The sequence below is a fragment of the Panthera uncia genome, assembly GCF_023721935.1.
Source record: "Panthera uncia isolate 11264 chromosome B3 unlocalized genomic scaffold, Puncia_PCG_1.0 HiC_scaffold_1, whole genome shotgun sequence".
Classification (NCBI taxonomy): Eukaryota; Metazoa; Chordata; class Mammalia; order Carnivora; family Felidae; genus Panthera; species Panthera uncia.
In genome coordinates, this window is record NW_026057582.1 from 30,597,786 (window position 1) to 30,610,433 (window position 12,648).

Consider the following 12,648-nt stretch of genomic DNA (forward strand, 5'->3'; position numbering starts at 1 on the left):
CCTGGGTGGCTCAGTCGGTTAAGTGTCCGATTTCAGCTCAGGTCATGATTTCACAGTCTGTGGGTTCGAGCCCCACATCGGGCTCTGTGCTGACAGCTCAGAGCCTGGAGCCTGCTTCCAATTCTGTGTCTCCCTCTCTCTCTGCCCCTCCCCTGCTCATGCTCTGTCTCTCTCTGTCGAAAAAATAAATAAAAACATTTAAAAAAAAATAAAAAAGAATTTTTTTAAACAGCTCAGTTCTTTGGCTCACTCCAGCTGCTTTTTCTATCAAACCAGGGGAGAAAGTGTTTTTGAACGAACGAAGTGTGCCACAGAACTCCTTCACAGCACCAACTTGATAAAGGGACCGGCAGAGAAGACTTTTATTAAAATCACTTACATCATCATTCGTTCATTGAACAGTTATTGAGCACTTGCCATACACTAGAGACTTGTATAGATGTTGGAGATTCAAACAGTAGTACTCTCCTCTTTTCATGTTCCTTATATCCTTACGTGCGTTGATCCTTGAACAATATGGGTTTGAACTGTGTGGGTCCACTTCTATGCTGATTTCTTACAGTACAGTACTGTAAATATTTTCTCATGATTTTCTTAACATTTTCTTTATTGTAAGAATGCAGTATATAATACACATATAAAATATGCGTTAATTGACTTTATGTTCTTGGTAAGGCTTCCAGTCAACAGTAGGCTATTGATAGTTCAGGTTTTTTGTGGGGGAGGGGTGGCAAAAGTTACATGCAGATTTTCAACTACATGGGGTCAGCACCCCTAGCCCCCGTGTTGTTCAAAGTTCAGCTGTATAGTGAAGGCACTCTTTATACATTAAAAATAATAGACTGTGATGAGTACTTTGTGATATATAGGAGTCCCAGGTGCTGAGGAGGGATTAATTCAACACTGCCTGTGTCGTCTAGAGGCTTCCTGAACCTGGTTTCCCTGGAGGTGCACTTTGTAGTTGTGGAAGTTCGCAGAATACTCAGGGAATGCTGTCTCCTCTAGACGGAGTACGGAGTAAATAGGGGATACAGGCAGGAAGGCAGCCTTTGACCTCAAAGTTGTAGTACAAAAGGCTTGATTGATATTCCTTGCTAAGAAAATCAGAATGAACACTGCAGGCAAGGGCAGAAGAATCCCACCATCTTTTGTATCTTAAATAACTTTCAGCATTGTCAAAGATGGACTTGAAAATCACAATGAAGTTTCTTTCCTCTCCCCCACCCCATATTTGACCCTGCAGTCCTGTGAACATGAGTGTTACTGGAGCAGCCCTAAAAGCAGGAGTTCAGGACTTTCTCCTCTGGTGACCACTCAAGGGCTACTTTTTTTTTTTTTTTTAATTTTTTTTTTCAACGTTTTTATTTATTTTTGGGACAGAGAGAGACAGAGCATGAACGGGGGAGGGGCAGAGAGAGAGGGAGACACAGAATCGGAAACAGGCTCCAGGCTCCGAGCCATCAGCCCAGAGCCTGACGCGGGGCTCGAACTCACAGACCGAGAGATCGTGACCTGGCTGAAGTCGGATGCTTAACCGACTGCGCCACCCAGGCGCCCCTCAAGGGCTACTTTAATATGTGGGAAGATAAAGGGTTAAACCAGGGACATTTCAGTGGCAAAACAGAAGCAAGGACAGATGGGAAGATTTCAGGGATAGCGTGGGTAATGTTATTCCGTGCCACTTGCGCTCTATTATGTCATCTCAAATAGTACTTGATAGGTGAGACTTTCTCTGACACCCTGGCAAATGGGACACGTGGGGGCTGCTTCCTAAGCTACCGAAAGCACATGTTCGTGTGCCTGTTGGACTGCCAGCCTTGGTATCTTCTCATCTCTGTTCCGTTAGCCTTCCGATGACCCACAGAAGGGTGTGCTGGAGGGTCACTGAAGGAGAAAACAGACACTCATAGGTGACTGGATTACAGGCCATCTGGCAGTAAAAGCACTACCACCGAAAGCTCAATGATAGCAAGATACTACACGGATTACCATTCGATCTAACCTTTCATAGCACTTAAAAATTTTTACTTTTTAAATGAAGCCGGCAAGCTCTCCATCCCACAAGTATCCACGGAGGCTATGTGCAAGGGAGTGTTCTAAGAATTAGTCTGGGGTATGTTAAGTATCCTTTCCAGATCAGTTTGAACGCGACAGCGAACCCAATTCCGGTCTGTAAATCCCAATTGCGGGCCAAGGCGCCGGAACCAAAGCGTGGCCGCTTCCATTTCCGGGCGGAGGCGCCAGTTTGTGGCGAGGGATCGATTGCTTTTGCCTGGCGGGGGTCGGGCCAGAGAGGACGGCGAGCTCGGCGGCTGCGGGCCAGCCTGGCGGTGTACGGCGTCCTCGTCGCGGGGGAGCCCGAGCTGCTGAGATCCGGGAGGCGCGCTGGGCCCGCGTCGGACGGCTCGGTCGTGTTTGCACACGCGCTGGTGCGAGGCCCCTTGTTGGTGATGGAGGTGGCGAGGTGAGAGCAGAGAGACGTGAGGAAGAGGTGGGCGGGCGGGTGCAGGGAACGGGTGTCGCAGCGGGCGGAAGAGCCGGACCCTGGCGCTCGAGGGATGGTCCGGGGAGTGGGGGTTTTAAGGCAGCCCGCGTCGAGGGCGACCCTTGCCGGAGGTAACAAAATTAACGTACGTCAGAGCCAGATTTTAACCCCGGTGTGGGTACTTGCCAAGCCTGCGGACTGCGGTCACGGGGGACTCGATGCGGTTGCTTAATAATTGTGTGATTTTCGGCCTCTCCCTGCGTCAGTCTCCTGGTTTGTGAAATGGACTTGATTCGTATTTCACGTAGCTGACCAAACGATGTATGAAGCGTTCAGCCCAACGTCTGCCAAATGGTAGGGATTCCCAAAGCGATGGCTGTGTTGTTCTTTGTGCCAGTACTGCTCACATGATACTCTTTTGTGTTCTGGGTTCCCTTCTACACCGAGTGCCCTGAGAATGAGGACTTTGTTCCATTGCTCCAGGGAGTGCAAGTTGACGTTGGTATAACGATGGAACGATTAGGCCTTGGAACCAGTTAGACCTCAGTTGGAATCCACACCTCTCCTTTGATTTGCGGCGTGACCTTGTGCAGGTTGTTTTCCGTGGCCGCCTTGTCCATAAACACAATAATTTGGATAAAGCCGTGGGCGGCAAGGTAGGCCTTCCAATCGGAGTTAAGTCCAATTATACTAATTAGGCCGTGGACAAAGGCCATTTAATTGTAAACCCAACATGGTGTGCGTTTGGGAAGGATTATAAAATTATAAAATCTTTGGTTGTGTGTCAAATATACTAATTAACCTGTTGGCATAGTTGGAGTCAGGCAGACAGAAAATATGTGCTCATAACATAGCAAAATTACTGGAATGAACTCAAGTCATGCATCCACTTTTCCTTGTAGTAATATTATGTAAAGAGCAGCATGTTATTACATAAAGCCCATAATTACTATAACATCTTCAAGGTAGATTATATCCTCTGATAAATGTTGCTAATCTTTATGGAACAACATTCAGAAGAGGGTTTTAAAGTACCAGGGACACACTAATAATTTTCTCCTTTCCTTCTCAGATAATGCTCTTGAAAACATACGGATTTTGGTGCTTCAGCTTCTTCTCTGTTCCTCAGTTTCCCTTGCTGAGATCATCAGTGACCTGCTACTTTCTAAATCTAGTATTTTCTCATCTGTAGCCAACCTGTTAGCTGCATTAGTTCTATCCGCAACCTTAATTCCTTTTTGCTGTGTAGGAAAATATATGCACAATTTCCAGTGATTAGAATGTGGATATCTTTGGGAGTGGTGGGGGATCATCCTTCTTACCACAAGAATATTTTTATTGTTTTGGGGAAGTCCTATCTAAGTGTGACAGGAAAAAAGGTAGAAATATCTCACAAATAAGGATCAACATTATCATCATAATCTTCCATTAAAAAAATAAGACATCTTAAATATGTTTGAAAAGCAAATGATAAGCTTTTACATATACATCATCATATACATCATCTCACTAAAATAGTTAAGGAGCACCTGGGTGGCTCAGTCGGTTGAGCGTCTGACTTCAGCTCAGGTCATGAACTAGCAGTTAATGGGTTTGAGTCCCATGTTGGGCTCTGTGCTGACAGCTCAGAGCCTGGAGCCTACTTCCGATTCTGTGTCTTCCCCCCTCCCCCTCTCTCTCTGCCCCTCCCTTGCTCGTGCTCTCTCTCTCTCTCTCAAAAATAAATAAACATTTAAAAAAACCTTTTTAAATTGTTAAATAATGAGATAAAACTTATCCACGAGGTACCACTGGACACTTAAATTCTTTTCAAACTTAATGAAATACGAGTCAGTGAGAATTTAAATAGTATTTTCTATGTGTTGGATTGTCAAAGATTAAAACATTTGATAATGTATAATTAGTGAAATGATTAGTGAAGATGTCTACAAATATGTGCATTCACTGTTGGTATTAATAAATTTGAGATGAATTTGATACATTTATCAAAATTTAAAATGGGTATGCCTTTTGACCTCACATTTCCGCCTCTGCAAAGTAAATATTTATCAGATGTTCTTTACAGTGTTATTTGTAATTTTGAAGAAACGAAAAAAGGAGGTAGTTTATTTATCTAAAAGAAAGCTTTGGCCTTTGTTTATTTATATCTATGTGTTAGGATGATATCACTTTAAAAATACATGGGGGACGGAGCACCTGAGTGGCTCAGCTGGTTGGGCGTCTGGCTTCGGCTCAGGTCACGATCTCACGGTCCGTGAGTTCGAGCCCCGAGTCGGGCTCTGGGCTGATGGCCCAGAGCCTGGAGCCTGCTTCCGATTCTGTGTCTCCCTCTCTCTCTGCCCCTCCCCCGTTCATGTTCTGTCTCAAAAATAAATAAACGTTAAAAAAAAAAAAAATTTAGGGGCGCCTGGGTGGCGCAGTCGGTTAAGCGTCCGACTTCAGCCAGGTCACGATCTCGCGGTCTGTGAGTTCGAGCCCCGCGTCAGGCTCTGGGCTGATGGCTCGGAGCCTGGAGCCTGTTTCCGATTCTGTGTCTCCCTCTCTCTCTGCCCCTCCCCCGTTCATGCTCTGTCTCTCTCTGTCCCAAAAATAAATTAAAAACGTTGAAAAAAAAAATTAAAAAAAAAAAAATTTAAAAGTACAGGGGGAGAGGACTTCTACTTCTGACCAAGACGGAGCGTGAGTGTCCCCTAGTACTCCCTCTGAACAACTAAAGTCCCCGGACATAATATAGCAGACAATTATAGAAGGACTTTAAACGGGAAAAGAAGATACCAGACTGCCTAGGAACCTCATAAAACTCAGTTAAGCAATGAGATGAAGTGGTCTCCTGGCTTTGGGATAACGGATATTTCCCTCATTTCTTATTGCTCACAGATCTTTTGGCAAATAGCGAAGTGTATTAAAAAAAAAAAAAGTCCTTGGGGTACCTGGGTCGTTCAGTTGGTTGAGTGTCTTACTCTTGATTTTGGCTCAGGCCATGATCTCAGGGTCAAGCCCCATGTCGGGCCTCCCTAAGCATGGAGCCTACGACTCCATGAGATTCATATTCTCTCTCTCTCTTTGTCTCTCAGCAACAACAACAAAAAGGAGTTCTTTATGGCAAATTCAGACCATCCTAGGCCTCTTGAGAGTTACTCCTTCCTTTTTGGAATGAATGCCCTGTGGGCAGGATGGCTGAAAACCAGAGGATAGTCCCTGCAGAGTCCTGTGCTTCTGAAGAAACACTCTTATTATGATAGCTGTATTGAAGCAGGTGAGAAATATAATAATTTTTATTAACAAGTCTAATCTACTTGAAAGGCACTGACATAGAGGTTGTTGGGACCCTTGGCTCACATAGCAGTTTCTGAAGAAATCCTTTTATTATTATTTATTTTTATTTTTATTTTTTGAAGAAATCCTTTTGAAAAGCAGTGGAATTTAAATTGCTCAGACCATGGTAAGGGGTATGGGGACTTTGGAAAAGAAGAATATGTGAAACAGATCATGGTCTTCTCAAGCAGGGCATTACAGAGCAAGGAAGAGGAGGGCTGGGGTGGTCACAGTGGAATCTATCTTTCTGGGTCCTTTTAGTCATTTGTATCATCTGCTCAGTCTTTGGAAATGGTATAATTCACTTTGGCATCAGTAAACCTCTACTTTCCAGTTCTACAGGATTTCTAGCTCAGTGTTTGAAAAGAGATCGAATTTCTTGTCAATTCCTTGACAAAGCCAGGTTTCTCCAAAACGTCATGCCCTTGTCTTGCCCTCCCTTCCTCAGCTTTCCCCACTCTCTATTTCCATCCATTTCCCTGCGGGTCTTCCTGTTTAGCAGCAGCAATACTGTAATACCGGTGCCCAGAATCCAGTGTTGGTGAGTGAGATCTGTGATACAGTCTGCAGTGCCTGGGCCTGTCAGCAGCAACGCCCATATCTGCCCTGGACCATCTGTGGAGCCAGGTTTGTTCTGGCCTCAGAGTGACTGTGGTTGGCTCTCTGACCTTCCCAGATTGTGCGAGCAGCTTAGATCACTAAGAATCTGTTTCACACTTGAAAGCAGTAACCTAGACTGATATAAACGTTTATAAAGCATCTGCTAGCTGACAGGATCTGGTGCTGCAGAAATGACCAAGGAATTTACAGTGGAGTGGGGGAAAACCGACAACTAAAGAAATAACTACAGGGCTTCCACAGTCAATAGTGATAGACCAGGTAATTCAGATCAAACTCTGAGAAAACCAGAAAATCTAGGTCGATTTTACAATAGAAAATCTACTTGAGGCATACAAGATATAATAAGATAAAGGATTATCAGGCTGTGAATGGAGAGAAGAAAGGAATCCAGAGAGCTGAGTATGGAATTTGGTGTTGTTTTTCCCGTGGGAGTATTTCTGCCATAGGCTGAATGTTCGTATCTCCCCCCCCAAATTCACGTTGAAACCTAATCCTCATGTGATCATGGTCTTTGGAGGTGGGGCCTTTGGGAGGTGGTTAGGTCATGAGGGTGGAGCCCTCATGAATGGGATCAGTGCCCTTATAAAAGCTCCACAGGGGCGCCTGGGTGGCTCAGTCGGTTAAGCATCCGACTTTGGCTCAGGTCATGATCTCGCAGTTGGTGGGTTCGAGCCCTGGGTTGGGTTCTGTATGGACAGTTCAGAGCCTGGAGCCTGCTTCAGATTCTGTGTGTGTGTCTCTCTCTTTCTGTCTCTCTCTGCCCCTCTCCCGCTCATACTCTGACTCTCTCTCTCTTATAAATTATAAATATACGTTAAAAAAATAAAAATAAATAAAAAATTTAAAAAACATTATCTCAGGGTGCCTGGGTGGCTCAGTCAGCTAAGCATCCGACTCTACGCTGACAGCACAGAGCCTGCTTGGAATTCTCTGTCTCCCTCTTTCTCTGCCCCTCGCTCACGCTTTCTCTTTCAAAAATAAATAAACTTAAACACACACACAGACACACACACACACACACACACACACACACACACACACACACATTATCTCAGTCCCTGAATTTGGATCAAGGTATTTTGGATTACTGTTGCCTCTAGCCACTGGCGGGAAAAGAAAAAGTGAAATTCTTTCTGGAGAATTTTAACACTGTTAGGTCACAGATTAATTCTAATTTTGGAAATGTAATGTTAGATAAAATTTGAAAAGAAATAACTAGGCACACAAGAGACAAGGTAACATATAACATAAACAAGAACCAGCAGAAACAACAAATATTAGGTTCACGAGGACTCTAGCTGTTGGAGTTACCAGCCAGAGACTTAGAAAACTGTGTTAATAGATTTAAGATGATAAAAGTCAAGATTTTTAATTTTGGCAGAGAACTGGAACTATCAAAGACGTAGTAGATTTGAAAAAGAGCCAAAAGATACTGTAATATGAAAAAATAATAACAAATACTTAAAACTTAGTGGGTAAAATAATGAGAAACAGAGCACAACTGAACAGAGAATTACCGAACTGAAAGAAAGTTCTGAAAAAAATATCCTGAATAAAACATGGAGACCCAAAATGATGAAAAATAGTGATGAGAAGGTAAAATACAAAGAAGATGCCACGAGAATGTCTAATCTACATATAACCGTTAAAGGCGAGTGGAAGGAGTGGAAGAATGAATCTCGCAGACAACAGAGAGTGAACAAAGCGATAAGAGTTTATCGAGGGAAAGTATAAAGCTCTCGAGAGTGAGAGAGGTCCTGACTGGGTAGCCGTCAAGGATTTTTGTCCCTGACCTTATCAGAGAGTTTGTGAGGCTCCACTCATGGCGCCTAGCCCAGACAGGTCTGGAATATGCTGCTTCTTCAGCCTCCCACTTGAACCTGCAGTCTGCTTCCCTGAGGCTCCCTTATCTCTCCTCGCCTAATGTTAACCCTTTCCCTATTCATAACCGAAGTTCTGGAAAGCAAGTCCAAAATGAATGGGGCAGAAGCTACGTTTGAAAAAACTAATGGTTAAGAATTTGCCGAATCTCATGAAAGATATCAAGCTGCAAATTCAAGAATTGTTACAAACTACATCCAGAATAGTAATAGCAGTAATAGTCCTAAGTGCATATCACAAACAATTTGCTGAAAACCAATGATAAGGAAAATAACTATAAAAACAGTGAGGGAATATCTTTAGGTTGTCTAGCTACCAATAGTACTAAAAATGGAGGGGAAAATTTTTTCTTCTGATGCCAGATTATAAGAAAACCTACAACAAATGTCAGGCTTAATGGCGAAATGTTGCAGTCATTCCCTTTGAGATTAGATCAGGGATTCCCACACTATCCCTACCACTTATATTCAACAATGTACTGGAAGTCCTAGCCAATCCAGTAAAGCAAGAAAATGAAAATAATTGTTAACAGATCGGAAAGAAAATTTTAAGTGTCATTATTTGAATGTGATTGTGTGAAAACCCAAAAAGCTCCACAAATGAGTTTTTAGAATTAATGAGTTTAACAAGTTTGCATTTCAAGATCAAAAGACTAAAATCAATTGTGTTCTATATACCAGGGTAAAAAAATGAAAGTTAGTTTTGGAAAGAATACCATATATATTAGCATAAAAATAGCCAGTATTTTGCATCAAATAAAAGGCATTCAAGAACTAAAATAGAAAATATTATTGAGGCTAAAAAGTGACCTAAAATAAATGTATGATGTACCTACCATTTCATGGATTATAGGATTCGAAATCATATAGATATCTCAATCCAGCATGATCTATAAATTCAATGTACACTGGTGACATTCCCAGCAACTATTTTGTGAAATTTGAGAAGATGATTCTAAAGTTTATGATGGAAATTCACAGGGCTGAGATTTGCCCAAGACGGTAATTAAGGTATATGTGCAAGGATAGACAAATAGCCAAGGTCAAAAAATAATGCAGATTACAGGGAGAAGACCCATACATATCAATACCTGATTTATGAAAACAATTAAAAACACAAGGTAAAGGAAGAACTTCTAGGTATATAGTGCTAGGACAAAGAAATGTGCACGTGCCAAAAAAAAAAAAAAAAGATTCCTATCCTATTACCACATAAAATCAGTATTTCATTAGCTATACATCTCCATGTAAGGGATTATTAAAATTTTAGGTAATATTAGATAATATATTAGTTAAGAGCAGAAAAATAATGTTTTAAGTGTATTTATTTTTGAGAGAGAGTCAGCGCATATGCGAGGTGGGGAGAGGCAGAGAGAGAGAGAGAATCCCAAGCAAGCTTTGCACTGTCAGCACAGAGCCCTACATGGGGCTTGAACCCACAAACTGTGAGATCGAGACCTGAGCTGAAATCAAGAGTCCGGTGCTTAACTGGCTGAAACACCTAGGTGCCCCCAGAAAAATAATTATTAAATAGGATATAAAACAATTTACTATAAAGGAAAATATTGATAAATTGGGTAATACCAAAATGAAGAACTTAGGTTCATCAAAAGATAATTTTAAGAAAGAGAAAAGACAAGCTTTAAACTGGGAGAAGATATTTGCTACACATAAAGTCAATAAAGGGCTTGTGTCCATAATATAAAATGGACTTATGAATTATGAATCAAAAGTAGAAGGACAAAGCTTTCACAAAGGAGGATATCCAAATTGCCAATACAAATGTGAAAAGGGCTCAGCCTCATTAATCAGAGAAAGAAATGCAAATTAAAACCACAATGAGATACCACTACACATGTAGCAGAATGGCTAAAATATTTTTTTAAAAGAGGAAAATGGTAGGAATTGGCAAGGATGTGGAATAACTAAAAATCTCACACACTGCTGATGGGGTATAAATTGGCACAGTCAATTTGGAAACAGAAACGTGTGCCTGTGCATCAAGATATGTGCATGAGATTGTTCATCGCCGCATACTTCATAGCAGTAAAAAACTAGCATCAGCCAAAAAATCTATTATCAGTAGAATGAAAAACACATGAGGAAGGGTGAGGATGCTAACTGAGGCATATAGAGCTGGAGCAGAACATGAAACTAACCAGATAGGATGACAGATTAGAAGTGGCATTGACAAAGAGCGTGAAACTTCAGTGAGTGAGGTTCCAAGATTTCTGAGTTGTGCTGGTCACCAGTATGGGGGAAATAGAAGACAGAACAGGTTGATCTCATTTTGTTGGTTTAACAAACGTTACTGAGCACCATTTATATCCTAGGCACTCTGTAGGATCTGGAAATAAACTGTGAGTAAGAGTGCACAGTCAGCTGAGTCTTCATTTGAGCTTTACAATGGCCTTTTGAAACCGGACAGTCATTTACATCTGACAGATGGGCTTTTGTGGCTCTGAAATGTCCTCCTAGTTGATGGTGAATCTGAGACTCAACTCAAGCCTTTTTGCCTCAGCGCTTTTTCTTCAGCCAAATGAGGAGAGGATGTGGATGGGAACTGTGTGAGGCCTCTGAGGAGCACATTTCCCCACCCCAGAGGTGCCTGTAACAGCCAGAGACTCAAAGCTCATGAACAAGCTTATGTTCACTGTAGGCAAGCCAGGGCAGGGTGACCAGCCAGCTCTCCTGTTTCGCAGGCTTCTGTAACAACCATCAACTTCTCTTATTGCTCCTCCTGGCCTGGTTCATTTCATCCAAGTGTTTTCCATCAATTATTTGGATGGCTGTTGAGTCGTGGGCACTGAGCAAATTATCAGAAACACACACACACACACACACACACAGAGACACATTGTATGCCTGCAAGGAACTCTCAAATTCTAATCTGTGGATAAAGGCAGATCTATAGGCCAGTGAGAGAAATGGAGGGTTTGGGGGCTTTGAGAGTCATAAGAGCATGACATAGGAAGCACAGAGGAGGAAGTGATCAGTTCTGGGAATTTAACCTTGAAAAGGGGTAGTGTTACTTTCAGGACAACTGAGCAGATACTCAGGAAAGATAACAGGTCTAACTAAGCCACAGAGCCACCACAGTCTGTTGTGTTAGAGGAAACTTTCTGAGGTCTTGGTATTTGCATGTTTGTATTAGTAAGCAGCAGCTGATTATGTTGAAATATAAGGCAAGATCAATATTCTTAAGAAGGTGGAAGTATGAAGAGGATAGAAGACAAATGAGTATATGCTTCAAAGGAGGCTTGGTAAAAAAAAATCAGAGTAAAACCAAAACCCGTACAGGTTTTATCCTGAAATGGCATCATACATAGAACGCAAGGGAAGAAAATTTTTCAAGAAGACAGTATCCACCTGTGCCAGATGCTTGAGACTTTATGTGAGAAGAGAATAGAGAACTGATTATTGAGTTTGGCTGTGTGAAGGTTGTCAGGGTTTACGAAAGTCATTTCCAAGGAGGAATAGAGATAAGGGTGACTTAGAGTGGATTGAAGAGAGAATGGGAAGTAAGGAAGTGAAAACAGCTAATGTGGAAAACTTCTGAGAAGTATTTTGCAGTTAAGGGAGGTAGAGAATGGAGTGGTAATTAGAGAGAGAAGACTAAGTTGGTTAAGGTCATAAACCTTTTTCACATTGGCAGTGGAAACCCTTGAAGATTTCAGAATCAGAAAATTCACTGAATGTGTAGGGCGAAAGGGGCAGTAATAATTTGGAGAAGGTGAAGTTGAGAGACTGGTGGCCACCAGGATAGAAATTAAACAGAAATGAAAGCTGTCTTAGAAAAATGGTGATCTTTGCTGAAAGATTTTCAGCAAAATACCCAAGTCACTTGCTTGGAGACAAAAGTGTGGACATGAAAGGAATCTAAAAGGAAACTAACACCCAAGAAAGGAGTTAAGGCATATGTCTTACGTGGAAAGAAATGATATTAAATGTACGCACATATATTTATACATTTATGCACCGGGAGCATACAATGTACTGGAGGACACCGTGGTTAAGGGCCCTGGGTAGAGATCATCTGAGAAGTTTGTTCGGTTTGCTTCTTGGTCTTCAACAGCCCCATCTGGTAAATGGTAGGACCTTAGGCTTTCCTCAGTCATGCCTCTCAGGTGTTCCCAAAAGGACAGGGCCATGGTACACATTGTCAGGACTTGCCCTCTGTTCTGGGGGACATCAGTGTAGACTGCTGGGCTCATGGGGCCTTTGCTCTGCACTTCTGTCCGGTGGTCATCTTGAGTCTGTCTCCTCTCACCTTCTCCTCTGCACATCTGTGGTCCTCAGTCGGCCAGCTCTCCCAACATTCCTGTTGCGGGGGAGCTGGCTTGTTAT

At 42.4% G+C, this 12,648-nt stretch overlaps 1 long non-coding RNA gene across 1 annotated transcript; it reads left to right on the plus strand.

The window, feature by feature from the left end:
• The first annotated feature begins 2,127 nt into the window (after positions 1 to 2,127).
• On the plus strand, positions 2,128 to 11,919 carry LOC125909393 (uncharacterized). Its single transcript, XR_007453675.1, has 2 exons — positions 2,128 to 2,464; positions 5,560 to 11,919. It is a non-coding gene; the product is annotated as an uncharacterized LOC125909393 (long non-coding RNA).
• Positions 11,920 to 12,648: the final 729 nt, after the last annotated feature.